Source organism: Brassica napus, assembly GCF_020379485.1.
Source record: "Brassica napus cultivar Da-Ae chromosome A2 unlocalized genomic scaffold, Da-Ae chrA02_Random_10, whole genome shotgun sequence".
NCBI lineage: Eukaryota > Viridiplantae > Streptophyta > Magnoliopsida > Brassicales > Brassicaceae > Brassica > Brassica napus.
The window spans coordinates 1-27,369 of NW_026013929.1; the positions used below are offsets into that span (position 1 = coordinate 1).

Sequence of the window (27,369 nt, forward strand, 5' to 3'; positions counted from 1 at the left end):
TCGTTGGATCGATCAGGTTCTCTTTCCATTTCTTAAGGATTTATGATTTTTTTTTCCTCGCTCTTTTTCGTTTAAATCCAACTAGTCGATCTTCTTCTTTTTTTCTTTAATTAAATGAACAGTGGAGTGGATTACAGCCACCTTCAAGAGCTTATGGCTGAGATGAAAGGTCTGAATCATTGTGGGGGGAAGTATCAGACAATCCGCAATGAGTAAAAAGAGTGTATGTTCTTTTATTACATGAGAACCATAAAAGCTATCGATGATGTTATAGCCTTTTTTTTTTTTTTACAATCCGCAACAGTCTGTTCTTTTTTTATTTTCTGCTTTTGAATTTTCTTTTTGTGACAATTCGAGGGATTTTATAGCCTTGTTTTATTTGGCTTTTCAATTGTTGGTAGTGGTATTGTGCTTTCATACTTTTGATTGACTTTTAAAAATGAGTAGAAACGTTAACTTGGTGGCCTCGAGTAAAGACTCAGAAGCTTGGACTGTATGAAATTATTGGAAACAAAGCACATGTTACATCATAGATAGGAATTATAAAGGGGTTTAGTTGCATAATAGCTATATATAGACTATAAGTTAGGTGTGTTTTGATTTTGACATAACGTAACGTTTTTTTTTGTTTATTGGTCTGTTCCTAAAGGTTTTCTAGACCAAGGACTAGAAAACATAAGTATCATATTATGTTTTGGAATTGTATCATATTGTTTTTTTATATTCTATTTGACGAATGTAAAAGAGGACGGTGTAGCTATTCTCTCTTCCTCTTATCTCCAGAAAATCTTTCAGAGGAAGGAGATATCTTTGGTTTTGATGCTTTCTTTTCTTTTTCTTTAGTTTCCTTTTCAGAGAGAGTGATCTTTGTGTTAGTTCGCCGAGTTTAGTCTGGTACAAAGTCCCGACCTTTGGGCTCTGACTCTGGGAAGCGGTTGCTCGCTATCACCGGCTTCGCCAACTTTTGTCTCCGGGGAGTGATAGCTTCTATATTTATTTACTTCGCGGCTCTCTTCCGGAGCCTTTTCTCTCCGGTTTTTGTTTTTGATCGGCGTTTCATGTGTTTCCTTCGCTCATCCGACTCTTGAGCTAATCGTCCGATGTCTCTTTCCTTCCCTTCGGCTGGGTTGTTTCATCCTCAAGCTTGTTCGTATCAACAAGGATGTCTGATCGTTAATTCAGGAAAATCGATGTTGATTGGCTCGATTGAAGACGGTTGATTTCTCCTCTCTGAAACGTTTGATCCGTCAGTCTAGGCTTAGCGACTTTGATATTGGTGAGAGTTTCTCTGTTTGAGCGGCTTTTCACCGGCTTGTCTCTCCTGTTGGTGGAGCTCCGTCGTGCCTCGTTGCTGGCTCCGGAGGAAGACGGTGATTGGTTATCTTGACGCGTGGATCATGAATCGTTTGTCGACCGAACACGTGGTGGATGACTAATCATTTTTCCTCAACGGTTTCTACTTGCTGTGCTTACGGCCGCAAGTTGTATCTAATAGTTGGGCTTCTTTGGCTCTTATGCTATTTGGGCCTTGTGTTGTGCCCTTAGCTGTTTTGTTTGTTTGGTTTTTGTTGGACATGTTTGTTGACTTTGTTTTTGTTAATAACATCAGTGAAAAAAAAAAAGAAGAGGACAGTGTCATAAGTATATATTATGTTTTGGAAGTTGTATCATTGATATATATTTATTCACTGTAAAATCGTATTTTATTCTACATTAGTCAAATAGAATATAACAAAACAGTATTACATTGCACCATTAAAATAGGTGAAGAGACTATGCATAGCAAGGTGGAGAAGAAGACGGTGTCATTATCAACTCTTTCCGATAGTGGTTGAAATAATTATTAACTCGTTTACCGTTCAACGGGATCAAACCATTTTTCGAATAACCTGACCAATTAAAATATTAATGGTTAGCTTTATTTCATTTTAATTACAACTTTTTACAAATTTGAAACAATGATAAAATAAGATACAAACTACAAATATATTCTAAAAACACGGCGAAGAACATATACTATTCTATAATTTTTTTCACTGGATATAGTATAGTTGACGAGTCATCGTTTACATCTTCTCTTCTTTTCTGACACGCTAACACAAACTCACCGGCTTAGTGTGGTTAGTCCTCACCACCAGAGCTGCAGAACAATATCTATCAGATTATGATTATCAATTATGTAGCATTCATAACCCGATTAGGTTCATAAATCACATTAGCATTAAACTAAAAACCACTTCCATAACACATACCATATTATTAACATAACACTTTATATACTATGCGGGCAGACATATGTACTATTTCATTTATATACAACATCACCGTCCAGCACTATAACATTTATATACTATGCAGATAAATATATGTACTACTATATTTACCAGTATGTGTAGTATATTTTACTTACAAATTTATTCAAACAAAGCAATAGAAGTTCACATAGTTATCCTCATCGAGTCTATTCTATTTATATACACAGTCAACTACTGACTTGCAAATATAATATAATTAACATTTTCTTATAAAAAGAAAAATTCAAACTTCTAATTACTTTACTTTACAAAACCAGATTCCGACATGCAACGATAGATGAATGCAAATTGAGAAAATTTAAGAGTACCAAAAACTTACGATGTGAAGTATCCTCCTCTAATATGCGTCGTCAAACTCGAATTGAAACTGCGAGTTCAACTCGCCATCAGGAGCTGTACCCTCTTCCTCCCTGAACTCGATTCTGGAAGCCCCGAATATCATTACACTGTGTGAGTCTCGTCTGTTGCCACTTTGGTTTATTTAAAGTCCTCTCAATTTTTGGTTGGTAGTTTGATTCTTTGAAAGCTAAGTAGAAATGTCATTTACAGTTAATTTATTTGTTCTTGTCTGAAATAGTATCTCGAGTTCTAGTCTCAAACTTGTTACTCGTCAGTTATTTACTTGATTAAGATTTTATTTGTTTCTAAGTAGAAACACATATCACTATGTTAAGTTATTTTCCTTTCTTTAGATACTTTGAGTCTTTGTTTGACCTATATAATATTAACAATCATTATTATTACAAGTTAAATAGGTCATGCATAGATAATGTGAAACCATATAGAGGGATGATTGCCTTTTAGTTGATTATTTATCAACTTAACTTGTAGCGCTGTTGATTTTTATGATATAGCTGGATCCGAGAACATCTTATGATAAAGTGGATCCGGAAACTGTTGGGAAAAAAGTTGAAGTTGTTAAAAAGAATCTGAAAACATTTTATGAAGAGTATGGAGCCAAGTTTTAGAGTGCTTCTTCTACCTCTTCAGCAACATCAACTTCACATGAGTTTCTTACTAAATTGTCATAGAAGATGATCTAAATTACGTACTCCTTCCAAAAAAATGTCCAAAAATGTCCAGTCAGTGCTTTGTATTCGAAATTGGTTAAGAAGTTTACCAATTTAAAGGTAAATTTTTAGTTTTGATATTGTGTTTTTTATTTCATATATGAACTTTTATATATCTACATATTATATTTTAGGTATCATTGAAGATTTTTTATGAAAACAAGGATACAACGACCACAACAAGTAATTCTAGAATATAAGTTTATGATTTTGTTGTTTTGAAGAATTTGAATATAATTTGTCTGTAAATTGTTATCATGTGTTAAACTCATGACGATGTCAAATATAAAGAAGGTCAAGAGAGATGAAGTGAGAGTGAAAAATGATGTTCCAAATTTTAAGTTCATCATAAACAAGTCAGGCCTCAACTTTGTGAAGTCAGGCCTCAACTTTGTGGTTAGATTGATTACAAACACTCAACAATTAAGTAGTACAATACAAATTTCTGACTGGTGGTATTTGAATCTTTATGACTTTTTATCAGACAGTTCCACGGTCTTTTTAGATTGTATATGTTGTTGTCGTTAAGGTTGATGATTTTGATTTTTGAATTAGTTGTTGAATCATGCATAAGTTGAATTAAACATAAGTTTTATCTTCGGTTTCTATAAATTAGAGAAGACATCATGAGCATTTTGAATAATAATTAATTAATGGCACCACAAATTTAAAGGACCAAGCACATTAAAATTAAAAAAAATTATGTAAAGGAAACTTGATTTAAAATTAAACATTCAGCAAATTTATAAATAAATTTAGTTAAAAAATGCATTTAAAATATACAAAATCTACTTGCGGATTATCCTAAACTTATAGAGTTTTGTTTATATTATTTTATTGTTACAACGGTTTTTTCGTGTCTTTTTATTTAGTTTTTTTAACGGGTTCATCTCTATTTCGGTCAGATAAAATTATCTTACCCATCACACATCTCTAATTATAGAAAATGTTTTTAATATTCGACTGGAAACTAAATTGGATAATTGTTAGATCACAGTTTAATATAGTTTGAATCTCAAATTATACATATATATATATATACATGTATTAATTTGAAAATAATTATAGTAAATATAAAACAATAGAAATATTAACTAATTTCTTCCATCGGTTTCAATTTTTCTGATAATTTTAATAGTTTTCATTTGGTTCTTTAACTTAGTTCCATATAGCCGGCTATGTGACCGTCTCGTCTAACCACCGTGTCCGTTTTAAAACACTGATCATAGGCTAAGTCTCTAATAGCATGCAGCCCGCTATAAACATAGTTTGTTCAAAAAATAAAACTTTAATTCAAATAAACTTTTTACCAATATGACTAGTATCCAAGTGTCAGCGACATGGAAAGAAACATCGAGGATCACATTACTTTCAATAAAGAGATGCAACTTTGGCATGTTATTACTAGTCTGAAAATCCTTGGACATTACTTTCACATTTCTTCTAAAATTTTAAATTTTGTGACAATATGAGATTTAATAGCCTTGATTTATTTGGCTTTTCAATGGCTGCCAGAAGTATTGTGTTTTCATACTTTTAATTTTTTTTTTTTTTTTGAAAAAATACTCCTCTTGGCCTCTCAAAGAGTGAGAGAGTGTACAACTTAGATTCTCAGAGCTTGGACATGGTGAAAGTATTGTCTATCATAGACTAAATCTCGTTTGTTAATCACAGAAATTTAAATACTAATGACTTACGATGGGCAGAGTTGCAAGTAGCATGTAAATGAGCATGGCCTAAATTACCAGAACAGCAAATAGTCCAACACCAACACTAATTTTGTCGTATTAACCATGGAATGGAACATCGAAGATTACATTACTTTCAAATAAAGAGACATATTGTTACTAAGTAAGTACCTGAAAATCCTTGGAAACATAAAATCTCTCTTACTCATCAGTGCCCTCAGCATTACCAGACTTGAGATGAAGATGCTTCTCTCGCTTCTGAAAATCTGTCAAACCTTTACCACTTTTCCAAACGGATCCTCTGGGGATTTGAATATACTCTCTTTCTTCCTCCCTGTATAGAACCCTACCTTTTTAGTTTTGGCTTTAGTTGTCTGAAACTGCTGCCAAGCATTCTGTTTCTTGTTCTGTGCCACCTCTAATTGCTCCTGCCTCGCCTTTGACTTGAACGCATGTATCTTCTTCCGCTTTGCAATTTTCTGAGACACAAGTGAGCACGACCTTTAGGACTAAAACAAAAGTGTTCAAAAAAGAAACGAATAACCAATCATCTTTTTGACTTACCACATCCTCGGGATCATTAGGATCGATTTTAAGCTTTGCAGGTAGAGTTTTGGATTGGTAATCAGAACTCGCAGCTTGCTCAATCTTTCTTTTGAGTGCATTCTTGGTAGCTTCAGCTAGTCTTTCAGCTTCCAAGAGAGCATTGTTCTCTATTGCCCTCACATTATCTGGATGCTTTTTATAGTATGCATCGTTCTATAATGCTTTCCTACACAGTGTAATGGTTAAATGTTCAGGTATGAGGCGACCGTTGAGAACAAGAGAGCATTGTTCTCTATTACTCATTGTAGGAAACATAATACCCATTTAGAGTATGCGCCTCAACGGTCGCCTCATACCTGAACATTTAACTAATCAAACAAGGGAAGAAGAAGTGAAGAATACAGTAAATACATCATGAACTACAAGAGACACCGCGAGTTATTTTAGACATACCACTCGCCATCTTCGCTGAAGACAGCTTGAACTTTTGTTCCAATAGGGAACTTGCCCTCATGTATTGGGTCATTCCTTGATTCCTAAAGAATTAATAACGCTTGAGTTGAGTCACCAAAAGTTTGAAGTGGGCTTTCAAGTAACCATTCGTCTGACAAAGAAAAGAGAAAAGATGAGAGAAATAAAACTTACCATTTTTGTCTCCAAGCACCCTCTAGTAAATCGGGTGAATCAGAAGTTGCTCCAGCATCCGATAGAGAAATCTCATTTTGCTTTGCGGTTGCTAGAAGTTCCTCCGTCAATGCAATCACCTAAGTTGTGGAAGAAGAAAGTGTGTCAGAGAACTATTGAAGATTCCAACAATTTCACACAGAATTTTCAAAAGTAATAACTTCAGACATGAGGAGATAGACAGACGCAGGCTTGGCCATCATGATGACCCATACTAGCACACCTGCACAATAACCAATATAGAACTGATGAATTCCTCGCTAATTCTCCTACATTCAACTGCTTTTGGCTGAACCAAACTCCACTAGTGGAGTTACATGGCACTCAAAAAATATACTCACCTTTCAGATCCAAGAAACTGACTGAATCCGCTAGCTGTTAAATGATGTTACTATTTCGAGCAACATGCTGAATCCTTCAAAGAAGGAGGGAAGGGAGACAGACATAAAGGGAATGATATACAAAACATATATGTTCAGGTAACCTAATCTAATTTAGTGGAGACATACAGATCAATGACTTTCATTCAGCTGCTAAAGGGAGACAAGCAAAATGAGATGGACAACAAAGATTTGATCAAACAGTGATTCTGAAAGTAAGGATGAATCACCTCTTTAAGCTCCTTTTCCATGTCTGCATATTCAGAGTTTCTAGGGTCTTCAGACAAAAGCTGCCTCACCTGGAAACCAAAAGAGTGTAAATTCAATCCAGACGATAACCAATAGCATGATCATTCACAGTCATCATCATCCACCACACCTGTTGGAGCTGCTCTTTGTAGGTAGTGAGGTTCGAAGCCAACTCTTTGATGCTCACTTCTTCTTCTCCTTCCATCTTTTCTCTCTTCACAAGATTTTGTTAGTTCTAAGCTCATCTTCCTCCTCCTCCTCTCCGATCGTCTTTGTCGCGACGAACTTAAATCCTAAAACGCCGTTTAAACCGTCTCGATGGATCTCTATAATAATAGTACCGCAAACGCGGCAAGTTTCTTTTAATTGCAACATTAACCCTAAAGTTAACAAAGTTTAGAAGGTTATCCACATTAATATTTGACTCAATAATACCTCCTTTCACTCTACCTTCCAATCCCGACAAGCCCATCTCCTAACTTCAATACTTTCACCCACTGCCACTGGGGTTTTTCATCTTCCATTTCTACTATTGAATTCTCACCAAAAAAATTATACTATGATGGAAGCATCAGTCTTATAATGAAGCCAAAAAATGTATTAGGACTTTATATATTGATTAAACTGTAACATTTGAACAATTGGGGATGTAGCTCAGATGGTAGAGCGCTCGCTTAGCATGCGAGAGGTACGGGGATCGATACCCCGCATCTCCATTTTTCTTCTTTTTTTTTTTTGTTAAATGAAGTCAATTCAACCTATTTTCGATCCTTGTTAATTGCCAACCATTCAGAAAATAAACAAACTAAATAGCAAAATCGTCATATATAATCATATGATGAGAAGTGCAGCGAGCCAACAACTATCACTAATATTCCACGTTCATGTTAAATAACGAGGCTGTGAATAACTTTAGCCTCCGTAGATCGAATCCACTACAACTCCTGATGCAAATGGCAAAAAAAACTCTGAAAATGTAATAAGAGTTATGGGCATGTTTCGTTTTTGAACCACAACGACTGACTCTCAGCCTATATATATACATAAGAGCACCCGAATGGTGTTATCCAAGATGAGTTCTTAGAAAATGTGTATTTTGATTTTTGAAATATTATTTTTTTTTCAGATAAAAAAATATCAACCAATCGCGGGTCGCCACATGTCGTGGAGATCCGCAAATAGTACAAGGATTCACTAAGAAAGAATCTTTATTTAAGGATTTTAAGGATTGAATCCTTAGTTTTTGATGGGATCTACTGATTATTTAATTATTTTTTTTCTTAAAGACTCTCTTTTAAGGACTCTCATTGCAGATGTTCTTAGAGCAACATTATCGGACAGAAGTCCTTAAAAAAAATTTCTTTTTTTTTGTTTTCTATTTTTTTTTTTAAAGTCAACCAATCGCGGACCACCACGTATCGTGGGGCCCGCAAACAGTGCAGAAGACACAGCAAGGACGTTCCCTATTTAACGATTTCTTTCCCTTGTCCCTTCTTGGTTTTGCCAAATCGTAGTCCCCCTCCCCTAAGGATACCAGCAAGGACCTACAATATTGTTGCTCTTAGAGGTGTTCGTTTAGGACCTAAATTAAGGTGTCAGTTTCCGAATGTACCCTAGCTATCTATATAAATTTGACTAACAGTTCTAACATGTAACATACATATATTTAGAAAACCTTTTTTATCTCTTTTGCCATTTTATTTTTAGAATTTTGTTTCTCGCGTATATGTACATGTCATCACGAGTTAGCACCTGACTACAACTCTGACTGCATTATTCTCATAACTAGGTGTGTATCCTTCGCATAAGCGCGGGGTCGTTGACGAAATTGTTGCTTTATATAAATAATTTGGAGATGTTGTGCTGTGAAGTGGTCTTTCGCATGTGAATATTTGTAATTTTATTGGATTTATGGTGACGTAAGACGCTGCACTAGCATGTTCTGGAGAGAAGACGCTGTAACATAGAGAAACAATGCAACTCCGAGGTCAATGCATCATGACAAACAGTTCTATGTAGAATGCGATTGAGAGAGAGAATGATTCAACTGTGACGGCACATTGAGTTTAGTGGGATAATAAATATTTTGGAGGTAGAGTTTAGTGGGATTCTATTGTTCTCTTTGATATACACTTCTCCGCAAATATTTTATAATGATGAGTAATTCAGCAAAATCTTTGTTTTTTTTCTTATTATAATGGTTCTTTATTTGTACTTTGTAGCATATATTGTCAAATGTGGGTTCTTCTGGTGTATTGGTTTACAAAATCCTAAATTTTGATAACATAGCCAACAGAGGTTGCCATATCAAAATAATTAATAGTAGTTTGTGGGAAAATTTATAGTACTAGTCGATCAAATTACACCTGAGAGTATATATAATTCATGTAATGTATATACATGATACACATTTGATGATGCAATCTTTAGTCTGCAACTGTGATATTGTTATATACTTATATATAAATGTGTATGAATTTGTTGAGGAAAATTATGTAGAAGCTAAACTAACTTAGACGCAAAGCAACGGTGGAGAAATGTGATGTCGTTTTCTTACAGATGTTCTGTGTTCTGTGCAAAATCACCCCAATTGTCTAGTCAAGAAGTACGATGTACATTCACTTCAATAGCTCTCATAACCATTTTACAATATACATGTATGATACATCTAAAGCAAGCTGCCAATGCAAACAAGCTGGAGTCAGCCACTAAAAATGGACGGTCCATCGTCGTCATATAACTACATTTGGGCTTACTTAGTATATATGATTAATTAGGTTGAGATGATTCTTAAGCATACAATTAAAGTTGAAGTAGATCTCTTTTGCTATCTGAAGAGAAGTCGGCCCAGTTCCAAAGCAAGCCCAAATAGATTCAAACAATCAAAGCCAAGCAGCATCGGCTCTTACCACAGAAAGAAGAATAAGTGCAAAGCGAAAAGCTTGAGAGAAAATAGTCTAGCAGCTTCCTAAAAGCAAACAATGTAGTAATGTAAGTTATGATGGAAGACGACAAAACAGACTTGGGGAGACTCGGTTCACTCGACACGTACCGATGCTCGACAAATGTCACAATATTAAGGGGTTCATCATGTTAAAGTTGCTATAAAAGAGAGAGGGACGTCGTCGTCGTTCATCGTAAAAAAAACCTAAAGTTTCGACCTTTGGTAGTAAGAAAACAAACCATGGATTTGTTCTCCGCACCATACGACAGTAAGTTCTCTCACAAAGTCTTCAACTTTATAGATTTGGTTTGATTTCTATGATGGTTTTAAAAAAACAAAACAAGAGACTTGAAAAAATAAAATAAAAATGTCATATGTTACTGATAATTAAAGTATTCACGTATCGGAAGGTTTCTCCTTTCTGTCTTGAGAGTATATTGTGTTTGTTTTTGCTGTCCGTACGTGTAATAACTGCATCTGTGTCTGTGTGTGTGTTTTTTTTTTTGGTCAGGCGAATGAGACAGGAGTGTTCTGGGACTTTGACGAATGCGGTCACCGTGGTCCTGTCTCGATCCAGATTTATGGTGATTTGACCGGTCTTGACTTTCAATCCTCCGACATCAAGCTCAATCATTTTCACTCAGGTGAACGAACGAACATAAACTGCTTGATTAAAAAAAAAAATCTTTTCAAAAAAATAATGTTTTTTACATGCGTATGGTTTCAGGAGAGAAACGTGAGAAGATGACGAAAAATCTTGGAAGACATAGTTTCGTGGTCAGGTGAGAATCCAGAACCATCGGTGGGTTTGCTAGCCTTGGGAGACGTGGGAGACGCTGGAGATGACATTGTGGAGGTTGTTGAACTTCTCAAGAGTCAGAAAAACTACAGGTTTAAGAACATTTTTATGAAAAATAACAGTTGTTTGCATTTAGTAAATGTTGGGATAATCGGAATCCTATTTGGAAAATTTTGTCATGTCTCCGAAGCAAAGAAGTAGATGAGTTTAACTATATATGCTTTTAATTTTAAGAATCTCTTCTATTTATTTTCTGCTTTTTTTCTTTGAATTCCAAAAAGCTAGGAATCACTGATAAGTTTATTATGCATCATATATTTAGTACAAATTTTCTTTGAACAAAAAATGTTTATTTAACAACGAACTAGCAGGTTAAATTACACTTGAGAGAAGAATACATAATCATGTAATACATATATATATATATATATAATATATATATATATATATATATATATATATATATATATATATATATGGTTCAACCCATGTTCGAAACTACGCTAGGCGTTAGTCGGGAGGTCAGTATGGGCCTAGCGATTAATCAATAAATCGGAGATTAATCGGGAATTAATCGGGACCTAATTTTATGTATTTTTAGTATACATATACGTATACATATGATCATTTGTGGAAATGTTATGTAATTAAATCGTAGTCTGGTGGTTCCAGCCCGAATTATTTGGCTGAGGGAGGTTGAGAGTTCGAGATGCAGTGCGTATTTTCCTTTTTATTAAGCTAGTGCGATTTAGGAAAAAAACAAATTTTAAAGTCACTTATGTTTGTCCTACATCGACTATTTTAGAGAAAGATGAGTCTTGAAGTCCCCTATATATAAGATACACAAGGTCTGAGCTTTCCATTGACAAATGGACTTGTTGTAAGGCCTATATATTAGTCAATAAAGTGCAAATTTATTACGATTTTCATCGGTTAAAATCGGATCTTTAGACTATTAATCGGTTTTTGACTAATTAGGCGGCAGTCCGATTAATTGCCCCGATTGGGTCAAAGTCGCGGCGGTAGAGTTCCGTCGAGCGCTTAGTCGGACGATTAATCGGCTAGGCGTCCGCGTTTTTGAACAGAGGGTACAACTATAGCAAGCCGCCAATAAGCTTGACATCGTCATCATACAACTATATGAGCTATATTATTAGTTAGGTTAAGTAACAAGTCGGCCCAAGAACCCAATCTGCAACGGCTCTAATAAGGGGCAAAGCCGAAAGCTTTAAGAGAGAAAATAGTCTAGCAGCTTCCAAAAAAGCAAACTGTACGGAAAGATGTGATGGAAAACGACAAACATACTACTAGCGAGAGCTGCAGACTCGGATCACTCGAAACATACCGATGCTTGACAAATGTCACAAGATTAAGGGTCCATGCAGTTGCTAGATATAAATGAGAGACGTCGAGGGTACCCTAAAGTTTTCAACCTTTGCAATCACAAATCTTATTATGGCTATGTTCACCGACTTACGACAGTAAGTTCTCTCACTCACTCACTCACATACTCTCTCTACGTTAGATAAAGTGTTCAACTTTTATAGATCTTGACATAGTTTGCTTTGAGGTTTATTTTGAACAGCAGATCTGATGATAATTTATGTGATTGATTGATTCCCCTATAAACAAACTAGAGACTTTTTTAATATGATTTTCATCAGTTTGGAATGTCATATGTTACTTATTAAATGTATTCACGTATCTTAAGTTTTCTCTTTTCTGTATTTATTTTGATTATTGTTTCTCCGTATGGGTAGTAACTGTGTTTTCTTGTCAGCGGCTGCGACAGGAGTCTTCTGGGACATGGACGAATGCAGGAGATCCCTGAGGAGCTCACTGCAGCTGACGTCGTACCGAGGATTAGACAGAAACTGTTGGATCTTGGTCTACGTGGTCCTGTTTCGATCCGATTTACGGTGATTTTGACCGGTCTTGACCAAGGAGGATGTTCTTATTTTCATGGAGGAAAAATAGTTTAAAAATACGCAATACACATACTCACTTAACTTTAAATATGTACAGACATACTAACGAATTAATTAGGAGAGACGTGTGATGATCGGATGAGACCAGAACGGTCTATAATACTGTCTCAGGGAGCTAGGGACGAGTATTGTCACATGACGAGATCATGGAACTATCTTGACACTGAGCTATGTGACTCACCGAGAAACTCTCAAGACTAAAACTATCAGTTTATGCTTGTGACTCCAGAATCTCCACCTCCTCCAACGGTGGTGAGGTTTCTGAGGTCTATTCCTCGTGGTGGACTCTAGTTATTTTGGTTTAGTAAGTTTGAATAACATTTTCAAACAAAAAAAAAGGACAAAAGTAATTGTGTAGTTTCTTAATTTTGTTATTAGTTAATGTTGGATGTTGGATAGCCAAATCCATTTTTTTTGGAAACTTTTGCAATGTAAGAAGCAAAACATGATTATCAAATGTTTAATTTACAATCTCTTCTTTATTTTCTGCTTTTTCTTACTTCTTAATTAAAAAAAAAATGTTTATTCAACAACTAACTAGTAGGTTTAATTACTTGGGAGAAGAGCGAATATATACATCATGTATTAAATATATGGTGATGATTGGTTCGACTGTGGTTGTAGAATTTTAGCCGTAAAAGTTTAGCTGTAGATAAATTAGTTGTATCTGTAAAGTTGTTATTGTAGATTATTTTGCAGAGATTTCTGCTGTAGTTAAATTTGTTATAGCTGTAAGCTATATGCTGCAAATATTTTAAAATAAAATATGTGAAATATGTGGTGTATATATAAAATAATTATTATTTTACCACTTATGGATCAAATAACATAAACAAGAGAAGCCATACATATATAAGTCCAAAAATAGAGATCGGTTTGTGATTGATGTCCTTCCACGTGCCGCCTGAAGAAGAAACTGAGGACACGGGTGATGCTACGTGTCCTCCCTGCGATGCAGCAACCTTGGCCGCCTCGATTCTTCGCCATCGGGAACTTTGTGAACCGAACCTCCATCTTTCGCTTCTCTCCATCGTAGCTTCCGTGATAACCTCGCTGTTAAACACCAAAACTTCTTTACTCCACTCTCTGCTCCAACCTTTGCTTGTGCTCATGGATCTCTATCTACCGCCGATTATAATTCTGAGAGAGTTCGAGTTGATCAACAAGAGATCTTTTGTTGGACTCTTCAGTATAAGAAAACACCGGCTCTTCTAAACCTCCATTGAATCATCAGCCGATATCAATCTAACTCCACCGCCTCCTTGTCGCAAAGATACTTTACTAAAAGCCTATTCGCTTCTCCATTAAAGTAATGATTGACTCTTCTTGAGAAAGATTAGGTGTATATCATTGAATAGAGAGAGAGATCATCCCAAACAAATATGGAATCTATTTTTTTTTTTTTTTGCAGAAGAGGAGAGATAATTTATTATTCAACCCAATATCAAAGAGATAAAATTTGAATGAAACCAACAGCTTCGAGTTAGGATTGAAAAGCACTCCAAATCCCCAAGGGAAGAAAAGTTCTTCTACTGGAAAAACTAAACTCGATCTATAGATCGAAACCATAGGTTTACAAAGCAAAAAGAAAACAGAAGGAGGAGTTGGTAACCGGCGGCCTTAGCCATCGGCCACCAAAGCAAATTCTGATTACTCGAAGCTAGTGAGAAGTTAGAGAAAAAAGGTCTAGAGAGAGGTTTTTTTTCAATTAATCACTTTTACTAGATTTAACCCGCGCTTTGGGTTTTTTTTAATTGACAATATTTAGTAAATGTAATATTTTTATATATTTATGTTTTATTTTATAAAAGACTTCAATTTTTTATCTTTATTTATCGTATTTCATTTTAAATGACTATTTATGTTTAAAAAAAATAAACTTTATTTCTTTAATGAATTAAGTTGGTATAACTCTGATAAATTAGTTTTATTATGTGGTTAATATTTTAATAAAAAAAATTAGATACTTTTAATAAATATTTATGTTTTTCAATGAAAAAATCAATTTTTTTTATGAATGCTTAAATTATATTAAGAAAAGAAAAAAATAATATTAAGAATAGTTGAAAAAAAATTATTTGAACTTCGACTCAATGGCCCAAAAGAAAAAAAATGTGAAAATTGGATCTGATTTTTTAATCGGTCCAAATAGCCCAAGAGAGATCTGATGTGGGCTGGATCCAAAAAAATGGCCCAATATAAATGTGTTATTAATATTACTTGATTGCCCTTAATGAAACATGTAATGTTAGTAAAGAAAAAGGCATGCTAAGGTAAAAAGGACAAAATGATCATGCTTTAATAGTATAGATTTTAATATAGATTTATAAACAGCTTGCTTACCGTATTTTAATAATTTTGACATTTCCAATATATATATATATATATATATATATATATATATATATATATATATATATATATTAATATATATATGTGTGTGTATATATATATGAATTATCTTTTCATGTATTCCATATAAGTTCTATGAAAATATACTATTTATTGAATCGATTTTATAATAAATTTGACAAAATTGATTGTAAAGAACACATTTACAATTAATATCAGGTTTGAAAGACAAAGATAATTACTGAATATGTATTCCACAAAAGAAGGATAAAACAAAGAAAAAAACAATAAAACCCAGCTAAACTATAATTGGTTTTTGCAGGAAAACAAACAGAGAGTCGTAAAAATCAATGGTTACCTAATAATTACTCTGTTAATCGTTAATCCTCCACTAATGCATTTCATCTTCTCTCTCTTCAAAGTTCCTTGTTATTTAAGCAAAACCATGAATCCAATCATCTAATACTAACCCTGGGCCGACCAGAAACTTTTTGGACGACCCAAGCTTCAAGGGTTATCCTTTTCACCAGAATAATCAAAATCTAATAATCTCATCGTCGATTTCAAATGGCGTTTGCTTATTTGAACCTTGGGAGCTACGTTATCGTCTTCGTCTCATTGTCTATAGCCATCGTAGCTCCATCGGTTCAAGCTCACATCGCCGTCTTCGATGATTATTGGACCCAGCGTCAAGCCAACGCGTTGAGACAAAATGGAATCTTATGAACCCAACCCGTTGAACGTCACGAACCACTTTAACTACCATGCAGCATTGTACGTTCTCAAAAACAAGCCTCTTTAATTTATCCTTTTTAACCTAACTTCGTAATCTAAGACAAAATGCGTGAATTCGTTAAAGCCTTAGATGAGCCACCACACCGTGTAACGCCGAATATGAGATTTAGGATATTAAAAAGGATTTTTTTTTTTTTTTACATTTTAGTACCCACGTGAAATTTAGGAGACAAGACCAATGTTTCATCCGGTTGGTTGTATTGGTGTAGACCATTTGGTTACTCGAACTCGAACGTTTTAAACAAACCTAACAGCAACTTTTCTGTTTGTTTTTTCTTGCTCAGAGCAATGGAGACGACTGGTGCTGACAACGGAACAAGGAGAGAGCTCGGACAAGTTAAAGCCGGTCAGAAAGCACGTGGCGGAAGGTTCAAATCCCTTAACGCGATTGACAGATGCTGGAGAGGAGACAAAAACTGGGCGAAGAACAGGAAGAAGCTAGCGGACTGCGTCCTAGGGTTTGGTCTGAAAACAACCGGAGGCAAAAACGGACCCATCTACGTAGTCACAGACGCATCGGACGACGATCTGTTAAGCCCCAAACCAGGAACTCTAAGACACGCCGTGACTCGCGACAGACCACTTTGGATCATATTTGCTAGGACCATGGTCATAAAACTACAACAAGAGCTGATGATAACAAACGATAAAACCATCGACGGTCGAGGAGTGAGTGTTTACATAACCGGAGGTGCAGGATTCACGTTACAGTTCGTGAAGAATGTGATCATACACAATATTCATATGAAGTTTATTAAAAGAGGATTCGGTGGGGTTGATTAGAGACTCCGAAGAACATTTTGGGCTTAGAACAATTAGTGATGGTGACGGGATCAATATCTTTGGAGCTACAACATATGGATCGATCATGTCTCCATGAGGAACTGTTCTGATGGTATGATCGATGCCATCATGGGATCGACCGCCATTACTATCTCCAATTCCCATTTCACCGACCATAAGGAGGTAAGGCTAAGCACAAAACATGGGAACATAATCAACGTTTCATAACATGATATTTACTATGCATAAAGATGTTTTACGCATGTGGTTTCTGTTGAATAACACAATATATGTATGCATTAAACGCAGGTGATGTTGTTTGGGGCTAAAAACGGTGACGAGTTCGACAAGAAAATGCAGATCACGGTTGCGTTTAACCATTTTGGTAAGAGATTGAATCAAAGAATGCCAAGGGTGAGATACGGTATGGTCCATGTAGTGAACAATGACTACACTCACTGGGAAATGTATGCAATTGGTGGAAATATGAACCCTACCATTATAAGTCAAGGCAATCGTTTCATTGCTCCTCCTAAAGAAGATTGCAAGCAGGTAAACAAACACACGAGAAGCTGACCTAGTGTTTAAAACTCTTAGATTACCTAGTAGGAATTTAAGGTGTTCAATTTCCGTTAAATTACCTAGTAGGAATTGAAGCTGACCTAGTGTTTTAAATTGTGTTATTCAACGGAAATTTAAGGTGTTTTCCTAAAGAAAGTTAATTTAAAATAGTTTAGGCTTCACACTATAAGAGATACTTGGACATTAAAGAAACATTACGCTGATAAACTAATCACTACACAACAGTTGAGACAATTGATAGAGATTTTTTTTTTCTTTTCTAAAATGCAGGTTACAAAGAGAGTACACAGCGTATCCAGAGTGGAAGTCATGGAACTGGCAATCAGAGAGAGATTACTTTTTGAATGGAGCTTACTTTGTGCAATCAGGAAAGTCAAATGCATGGAGCGCTGCACCGAAAAATCCAATCCCTAAAGAGTTTACAATCCGTCCTCAGCCAGGAACAAAGGTAAGAAGTCTCACCAAAGATGCTGGTACGCTTGATTGCAGACCAGGAAAGTCCTGCTGATAATAAAACTTCATTTGTGGTCCGTACGTGTGTGTTTCCGTGTTGTTCTGGTAACAAAGAATTGTATTTGTTGTGGATGGTGATTTGTAACAAATTGTGCATAATGCAGTACGGTTAATCATTAGGCTTCTTCGTTTTTTTTTCTTGCCCCCACAAGGACATTAGTTTAAACATCAATACATAATAATCACACTCCAAATCTCGGTACCCTAGACTACATCTATTCTATCATCAATCTTGATGATATATATTTGGTACCATATGAATCAGTCTTCATTATAAGCTCTATCTTATCGCTTTTTTTTTCCAAACCCTGAAACATGTCAAGACACAGTACCACCAAACATGCTATATATGCATTGCCTCAAAACCATCTCCAGTATTAGCAAGATCCTCATGAGCTAAACCCACCTGTTCCATATATAGATCTGAAATTTATTAATACTACCATAAAAAAAAAAAAGAAGAGAACTACTCTTGGAACTAGTTAATATTTAATGCCATATTTGTATAAAATTGAAATCCCTTACAGACCATACATATCCAAGGCCTGATACAAGAGGCAGAAACAACTGATAGAAGAATCACCCACAGAAGTAGCTTTTAAAACGGTATCCACATGCTTAGTCAAGTTAAACACTGCATCTTCCATATATACCACATGAGAATAAGCAAGCACCTGCTGCAAGTTTTACCAGTTTGCTTCTCATCTATTACATGCCTGATAGCTACTTTCTACATTTTGCCATCATTCCAATGCAGCATATATGCTGGACAAGATCACAAATGGAGCTGGAATCTGTGGCTCTAACTCTACTAGCTTCATTGCCACTTCCTTGGCTTACATCTGACGTTTAGTCTATCACATCCTTGGCTTCTCTTAATCTCCCAAAGCGATACAAAAGATCAATCATACAACCATTGTGCTCTAACCTAGGTTTAAATACATATCCTTCTTGCATCAAACTAACAAGTTGAAGTCCTTTTTTTGACATTACAATAGTAACTACAAGTAGACAGAACGTCAGTAAAAGTTCTTCTACCTTCTCCTCTCGTAGTAGGTCAAATATTTCAACTTCAGAGAGGTAAAAGCGAGCAGCACCAAAGGATAAACAACACAAGAATTATTGTTGGTTAATGTCTGGTTTGAATCGGTTATTTAATGAGTAACGGTTAAATTCGGTTAACTGTCATGTTGCAGCGCCTGGAGCAAATATCTGAAGCTGACTGTACATAGATATATTATATTGTTTAGATCGAAGCTTCTAGAAGATCACCACAGCGTGCGTTATACGAAGCTCCACATCATTTCTCAACCACACGGTGAAAATCGGAGACTCTCCAAGCTTCACCGGTGGTTATCCTCGTCGCTTAAAGTTCCGATCTTTTACCCTTTTTAGCTCAACGGTGAGATCTCTCTCATGAATTTTTTTTAATCTAAATCTCTTTAGATCCGATCTTTCCATAGGTTAAAGGGAACTGTTTGTAGTATTGAAAAAGACAACTTTATCTACTTGAAGTTGTTGTACTACTTGTAAGCTATGTAGATGATGATGATGATGATGATCATAGGTTATATAAACAAAAACTAGTTTGATTCGACTATGCTTAGGCAAATGGGTTGTTGAAGCAGATTGAAAGTTCTGATTTTGAGTTGGTTTTGATAAAAACTTGTCTTGCTTGGTTGGTTATAGATATATATAGAGTAAAGGAGAAGGATGTCGACACCAGCGAGGAAGAGATTGATGAGGGACTTCAAGAGGTTGCAGCAAGACCCACCTGCTGGTATCAGCGGTGCTCCTCAAGACAACAACATCATGCTCTGGAATGCTGTTATTTTCGGGTAAATGTTTATACTTTTTGGTTACAGAAACGTTCTATGTCGTTCACTGTACTTACTATGCCTTTTTGTTTGTGGGTTTGCAGGCCTGATGATACCCCATGGGATGGAGGTAAGGTTTTGTTTATTCTAAAGTAAAGTCACTTATCTGAGGTTTTAGCAATATTCAATATCTTTCCTTGTGTGATATTGTCCAGGTACTTTCAAACTTTCACTGCAGTTTTCAGAAGATTATCCAAACAAACCACCTACTGTTCGGTTTGTTTCACGGGATGTTCCATCCTAACAGTAAGTTAAAAAGATAACAACAACACACCAGTTTTGTCTTATTATCCTGAGTGCTTATAATTCACGAACCTAACAACTTGGTCATTGTCACGTGTAGTTTATGCTGATGGGAGTATATGCTTGGATATTCTCCAAAACCAGTGGAGTCCAATTTATGATGTCGCTGCTATTCTTACCTCCATCCAGGTATAATATATATATATATAGACATGCTTCTCATGTCCCACTTGATCGTTGATCTCCATTTTAAAGTGTTGGTGTTGTTTATCTGATCACATCTTTCTCTCTTTCTTTTTAACTACAGTCATTGCTCTGTGATCCTAATCCGAATTCTCCTGCAAACTCGGAAGCTGCACGAATGTTCAGCGAAAGCAAACGCGAGTACAACAGAAGAGTCCGCGAGGTTGTGGAACAAAGCTGGACTGCTGACTAAGTAGTAATAATCTTTCTTGTAGCATTTGTCTTGAGAAACATTGAACCTCCTCTCTCTCGTGTTTGATTCAACCAATACTTCCCTCTCTTTTTCTTTCCTGTCTTTTTGTTTGTTTTCAAACTATTTGATTTGTTTCCTTTTAATGTTTCCATGTATTATCTTAACCACATTCCTCTTCATAATGGCATATGTATTTGAGTTCGATCATTCTCTACACTCATATCTTGCATCGTTGTTTTACAACTTTCTTAACGATCAACTTTTTCTTGAGGATTTTTCATTCATATACTGCGTTCATGGATGCTTGCTTCATGGTTCCCAGTGTTTGTCCATCCTTGTGCACTTGAGGATCCGGAACATCTTCTATCGATGGTCGCTTGCTCTGATCTTAACAAAGACAGTACAAGAACACTAACCAAATGCAAATGTCTTAGATTTGATAAAACTTCCATCTTCTGAGCTAAGCTCTGTGGAAAACTCTTCTCTGCTTCATTTGATACCTCTCATTTTCACTGCTATGCCTTCCCTGATACAACCTTTGTACAACTGTTGGAATACCCAAATATGTCAATCCACCATGCCTAATATTATATAGTTCATGTTATGTTGTTTGAGTTTTACCTGTTCACAGAACAAACTTGCTGCACCGAAGTCGTTAGTAGTGTCTTCCAGTTTCTCCGAGAGAGAAAACGTGGTAAGGTGGCAAACCAATCACTGTAGATCTCATTGTTTGTGGAACACGTTATACGATTTTGTTAATGAAAAACTCAATTCAAGATTTCTAAATACTAGTAATAGTCTTTGTTTCTTTGTTTACTTAAATCTGGTTATGACTTTGTTTATTTTTGGTTGTTTGTTCATTACACAACCTCAGCTCGACAGGCTGGTTTAATGCATTAGAAGAACATGACTGTGTTTTTTTTTTTCTTTTCTTTCTTAACTTTAATGCATTGAAGAACTTGTCCAAAAAAAAAGCATTGAAGAACATGACTAGCTATGATTTTTATTTTCCATTTTAACTTCTAGTTCACATAATATATGTATTCTCTATATTTGTGTAATCAAAAGTCTTCAGATTTAGATAGTATTTTTTTTTTTTGTTTTTATTTAGCTCAACTTGCTAATAACTAGTAGTTTTGATTCACCGGTATAGAACTCTGAAGTCAGAAGACTCAGCAAAACGTCAAAAGGATTGACAATGGATCAAACGTTGTTTTGTTGATGTAATACAATTTTCACAGCTAAACCAGATCCTCATGGGACACTTGAATAGTTTTTCTTTTGTTAATTTTTGCAAACTGATTCATCATCTTTTTTTAATAAGGGACCGACCCTTTTCTTATTGCAAGTTGCAACACGTGATTTTATTCAAAACATCTATGATTACACTTTTTGATTAGAACCTCTGTATAATTGATCAGATTACAGATGTTTGGTCAATTGTCGTTGAGAATGAGATCAAGAAATGTATGTCGTTTTATGTTCTCGAGAAAGCGAAGCGATTACGTCTTTGTTTTAGAGATATTTATTTTATGTTTTATCTTAAAACTTAAACTGAAATTAAGCGATAAGATTTGGTGGTATCTATACTATTATTTGAGAATTGAATTTGTTTATTTGTCGTATTTTCCATGATTTTAGTTAATTTGCTTACTTGTCATTTTTTCCATGATTTTAAGATAAAACATTAATTTAATTAATATTATTATTTAAAATTTTGCTTAATTATCATTTTTTCCTTGATTTTAGTTATTTGCTTACTTGACATTTTTCGATAATTTAGAATAAATTATTAGCTTAATTAATATTATTATTTAAAATTTTATTTTAAAATCTATATATTTATCATGAAATTAAAGATAATTAATAAACATTAAACTATTCTACTGATATACATATATACTATTATTTTAAATATATATATATATATATATATTTAATATATAATTATCATGATATTTATGACATTTAATTAATAAATAGATAACAATCTATACTATTAAAGCAGGATCATATTGTCATTTTTACCTTAGCATGCTTTTTTCTTTACTAACATTGCATGTTTCATTAAGGGCAAACAAGTAATATTAATAACACATCTATATTGGGTCATTTTTTTTTCGGATCCAACCTACATCAGATCTCTCTTGCGCCATTTGGGCCGATTAAGAAATCATATCTAATTCTCATATTTTTTTTCCTTTGGACCATTGAATCCAAGTTCAAATAATTATTTTCAACTATTCTTAATTATTTTTTTATTTTCTTAATATAATTTAAGCATTCATATAAAAATTAATTTTTTTCATTGAAAAGTATAAAATATTATCAGAGTTATACCAACTTAATTCATTAAAGAAATAAAGTTGATTTTTTAAACATAAATAGTCATTTAAATGAAATACAATAAATAAAGATAAAAAGTTTAAGTCTTTTATAAAATAAAACACAAATATATGAAATATGACTTTACTAAATATTTGTCATTGAAAAAAAAAATAAACCGCGCTTTCAAAACGCGGATCAAAATCTAGTATCTACTCATAATATAATCATTACTTTTATCTTATATTAATTTATGATTTTAATGACTAATATTATAGCTATTTCTTTGATTTTTATAGGAATACTGATGAATACATTTTTATATATAAGTATTTTATATATCTGAATTAACTGGTTTCTTGGTTTATTCGATTTGATCGCTTAATATAATCAACGATATCCATATACTACGGTTTCTTAAAATAACATCTATTCAGTTTATTCGATACTACCAAAACCAGAACCGTTTACCCTATTTCGGTTTGCTCCCAAACTATTTTTTTATTAATGTTTTATAGTTGTGATTTTTATAATCCTTTCCAGTACCACATGGTTTCTTTCAGTCCAAAATACTACATATATTTTATTTCAAATACAAGTTTTCTAATTTAATTATTATTATAGAAAAAAAATTGATCTAATAAAACATAATTTAGTACATTGATTACCAATATGAATATTAAAGCTTTATAATTTATAATATTTAAATTTTGTATTTAGTTTAGTTATTATTGTTTTATAAAAATAAATATTAAAATTAAAAATTATTAGATATATAGATATATTAATTCACACAAGATGCGAAACATCAACTAGTTAACAAGTAATAAATTACACCCAAAAAAGTAATATAAATGAAAAGACTCTTTTATTCTTTTCTTTTTTTCGTTCAATAAATGAAAAGACTTTTAAAAGTATAGGAACCAGACACGTAATTAATAATCATTAACGTCAGGAATCAGCAGATTTAACTACTTCGATAATGACAGCCTTAATTCTCAACTTGAAAAGAATTATAAAATAATAATGTCAGACAAAAGAAAGGTTATTTGAGTAAACCCTCACTTAGGCTTATGCCATCTATAGCCCATTAATAAGGCCCATTCTGAAAAAACAAGCAAAACATATCTTAAACGCTGTCGTTTACCAACCGTCTCTTTTTCTCTCTCCTTTTGTCGCTCCTCTTTTACCTTCTATCTCTCTCTCTCTCTCACATTACAAACGGTGAGTGTGTGTAATTCTCACTGTAAACACTTTTATTATTATTAGGTCACTGCTGCGGCGAGGAGCCAATGAAGACAACATTTTGAAAGAAAGAGACGGTTCGGTTGTCTCTTCGTCTCTGTTCAGCTACACTGGGGTTTCTATTTCAGGTCTGACATTTTCCGAAATTTTCTTTTTTGACCCATTTTAGAAAGTTTCCTGCTTTTGATTTCTAACTCGAGATCTGGCTACTTCCTTCATCTTCTTGTGAAACCGAGATGGGTTTGTTCTGTTATCGTCAAAATCTCTGCTTTTTTCAGTTTATCTTAGTTAATGGGTCTCTATGTGTTTCTTTGTCTCTCGTTACCTTTTGATTCATGCTTCTTTAGCTTTATGTTACTGCACCGTCTGTGTTCCATCTGTTAGGGTTAGTCTGTCTCTATCTGGTTCATGTCTTGTGTTTGTTTCTAGGGTTTCTATTAACAGATTTGTTAATCTATAGGTGGAATGTGTGTTCAGCTTCGGTTGAAATTGTTGATTGCATTCGAGACTGTAGAGTATTACTTGAAATTTACAGACTTATGGAGGTTTCTATTTCTGTGGCAACTTTCTATTTGTAGGTGTTAAAATGGGAAAGACACCAAGTCCTGGTAAATGGATCAAGTCTCTTCTTGGGAAGAAGTCATCAAAGTCAAGTTTGGAGAAAGGAACCGAGAAATTGGTAAGAACGCTGAATAAATATATTGCTTTGTTTTGTCTTTTTATGTCAAAATGATATGTAACTGTAAACATTGTTCACATGTGATAGAGATCCGCAAAAAAAGAAGAGATTGTGGTGAAGGTGAAGGATACTAATGTCTCAGACTTACCTACCAATCCTCCGGTACTAGTTTCATCACAGGAAGTTGCAGCTACACAAGCTGTAACAGTCCCAGATGTTGTAGTCCCCGAGAAGCAGCCAAGCGAAGAGTCGAATGTGAATCTTGAGTCAGGAATGACACAGAAGAACTCAAGTTCGAAGAAGCTGCTACAAAGGTTCAAGCTGCTGTCAGATCTCATCAGGTTACTTCTTTTTCTACATTTCAGTAATGAGTTTCGGTTCTTATTCTGTTGTTTTTCAAATGCGTGAAGGCTCGTGAAGAATTACAAAAGCTTAAAGGTATCGTAAAGCTGCAAGCAGTGATCCGTGGTCACTTGGTTAGAAGACAGCTGTTGCTACATACTCTACTTGCATTTGGGAATTGTGAAGTTACAAGCTCTTGTTCGTGGGAAGAAAGCTAGATCTTCAGAGACCGATGATCAACTTCAGAAACAAACTCGGTATTTAAATGTCTGTTACTTTGTAAGTTCTACTCTAATAACCTTTACTCGATTTCAAAGTTGTATTCTCTTTTGTTTGATAGGAACCTGAGAATCCTGAAACTTTGCAAAGAAGCACTTACAGATGGCTTGAGAATCCCACAAAGCTCTCCATGATTGATAAGGTAACTAACAACAACAATTTGCTATGCAATTATGTAACACTCTCTTACTTATTTGCTTCCTTGACTTTTTTTCAGCTCCTAGTTTCGTCGCCAAAGGCATTGCCTCTGAAGATTCAGTATGGTCCTGAAGATCCTAACTCAGCCAAGGTGTGGCTTGAGCGCTGGACGCTGTTGCAGGTTTGGGCTCCTGGTCCATTGGTGGTTAAGAGCTTTGTTGCGAAATCTCAGACAAAGAAGCGAAGTTTTCAAGCAGTTGAAGCAGACAAGGGGAACTGAAGAAAGGTATCAAGAAACCACCCGGTGGTTTAAACACTGGAAGTAGCTCTAGTAGCCGTTCTACAGCTGAAAAAGAAAAGCCTAAGAGAAATGTGAGGAAGGCTTCCACGCTTGGTAAGAGGTTCAAGAACCGAGAATGATAATAAGTCTAAGCAGAACTCGAGAAAAAGTACAAGCGCTGTAAAGGAAGTGTCTTCTTCATTGGAGGTTAAGGAGGAGAAGCCTAGAGTTAGTCTCAGAAAGTCTTCAGTTTCCAATGGGCTAGAGAAACCTACTCGCAAATCTGCTGAGAAGAAGAAAGAGATTGCAGATTCAGTGCAGAAAGAATCGCCTGATTACGAGGTTTCACCTCCTGCTGTTGATACTACTCTGAAGAAGAAAAGATGAAAGACAGCACTGAAAAGTTTGTAAAGAAGCTGATCTCGATAAAGATGAGAACCATCGGTTCTGGAGCAAGATGAACTCAAAACCGAAGAGAGAAATGACAAAGCTGAAGAAGAGATTCAAGAGCCAGACGTGCAGATAAGCTCTGAGAATGGAAATGACACAAAGGCAAGCGATAGAAGAGCATCTCTGCTCTTCCTGCAAAGATTGAGAATCATCATCAAGAAGAAGGGCTTACACATAGCGGGAGAAAGATCCCAAGCTACATGGCTCCAACTGCAATCTGCAAAGGCAAAGGCAAGTAAGAGGAGGACAAGGGTCTCAAGGATTGGTGGTCAAGAGAATCTAGAGAACTAGAGAAAAAGAACGAATAGACTAGCAGACGCCACTCTCTTGCTGCAGCCAATGGTAAGCTGAACACAATGTCCCCAAGAGCTCACAGACTTCTCATAGCTTAGCTAAAGGATCGATGAACAGTGACAGATCTTTTTTCGTCCTCCAGGGATATTGGTTGGTGGTAGAAGTTAAGAATGTTTTTTTTATACACAAGCCTCTTGAAAGTTCAAACAAACCTCTAAACCCATTTTGCTCAATGTTTATTTCCGATAAATCGGCGAAAGCTGAGTGGAAACGGTGAATTTCTTTTGAGGCAAATAGAGAAAGCAATGCAAAGAGTCATCCTGATCATCTTACACTGTTGAAAAAAAGAAAGCTCTGAAACCTTTTTTTATCTGTTTTAACTGTTTTTTGTTTTATGTTTTTTTGCGTGTGTTACTACTTCGGTTTGGTGTGGTGAGTCTTTGACATGGTCCCTTTAGATTTCTCTCAGATGCTTTGTCTTCACAAACAAAAAAAAAGGGTTTTAGTAAATAGTTCTTTATAATGCTCTCTTAATCATTTACAGTTTGTTCATTGAATTTCGCCTTTTTAATTGTAAAACAAGAAAAGGTAGACTGTAAAAAGCATTAGCTAAACTGAACTTTTTATAAGCCAAACTGAAATTTGTCTGAAGTAAAACTGCCTGCAAAGCTTGTTTTCTAGTTCAAATCTTATGTGGCTGAGCCAAGGATAACTATATTGTAACACAAAATTATTTCTTTAATTTTTGTTGTTATATGTTGATCAAAGTTTCAGCTCTAATAAGAATAGATAAATTAGCAAATATTTTTTTTTTGGTCAAACAATTAACAAATTTGAACACCAAAACAACTAAACAAAAATTTTCAAAATGCTTATGCCTAAACAAAACACCGAATCCAAGTAGTGTGAACAAAATGAATTATATTACAAACAAAAACAAGTACAAATTACAACAGGAAAAAAAAAAAGAGAAAAAATAAATTACAACAGAAAAGTTATTACAGGTAACTATCTTATCTTACACACGAGGATTGATTGTGAGAAGGCAAAGGGAGAAGCAATTGGAGTTAAGTGCAAGAGAGAGGCCGATCAA

At 34.8% G+C, this 27,369-nt stretch overlaps 1 non-coding gene and 4 pseudogenes across 1 annotated transcript; 4 read left to right on the plus strand and 1 right to left on the minus strand.

The window, feature by feature from the left end:
- Positions 1-5,274: 5,274 nt before the first annotated feature.
- Positions 5,275-5,922, minus strand: LOC125593936 (annotated as a pseudogene).
- Positions 5,923-7,575: 1,653 nt separating this feature from the next.
- On the plus strand, positions 7,576-7,648 carry TRNAA-AGC. Its single transcript has one exon. It is a non-coding gene; the product is annotated as a tRNA-Ala (tRNA).
- A 7,857-nt stretch (positions 7,649-15,505) lies between these two features.
- On the plus strand, positions 15,506-17,826 carry LOC125593939 (annotated as a pseudogene).
- A 1,192-nt stretch (positions 17,827-19,018) lies between these two features.
- LOC125593937 lies at positions 19,019-20,458 on the plus strand (annotated as a pseudogene).
- Positions 20,459-24,400: 3,942 nt separating this feature from the next.
- On the plus strand, positions 24,401-26,437 carry LOC125593938 (annotated as a pseudogene).
- The last annotated feature ends 932 nt before the right edge of the window (positions 26,438-27,369 follow it).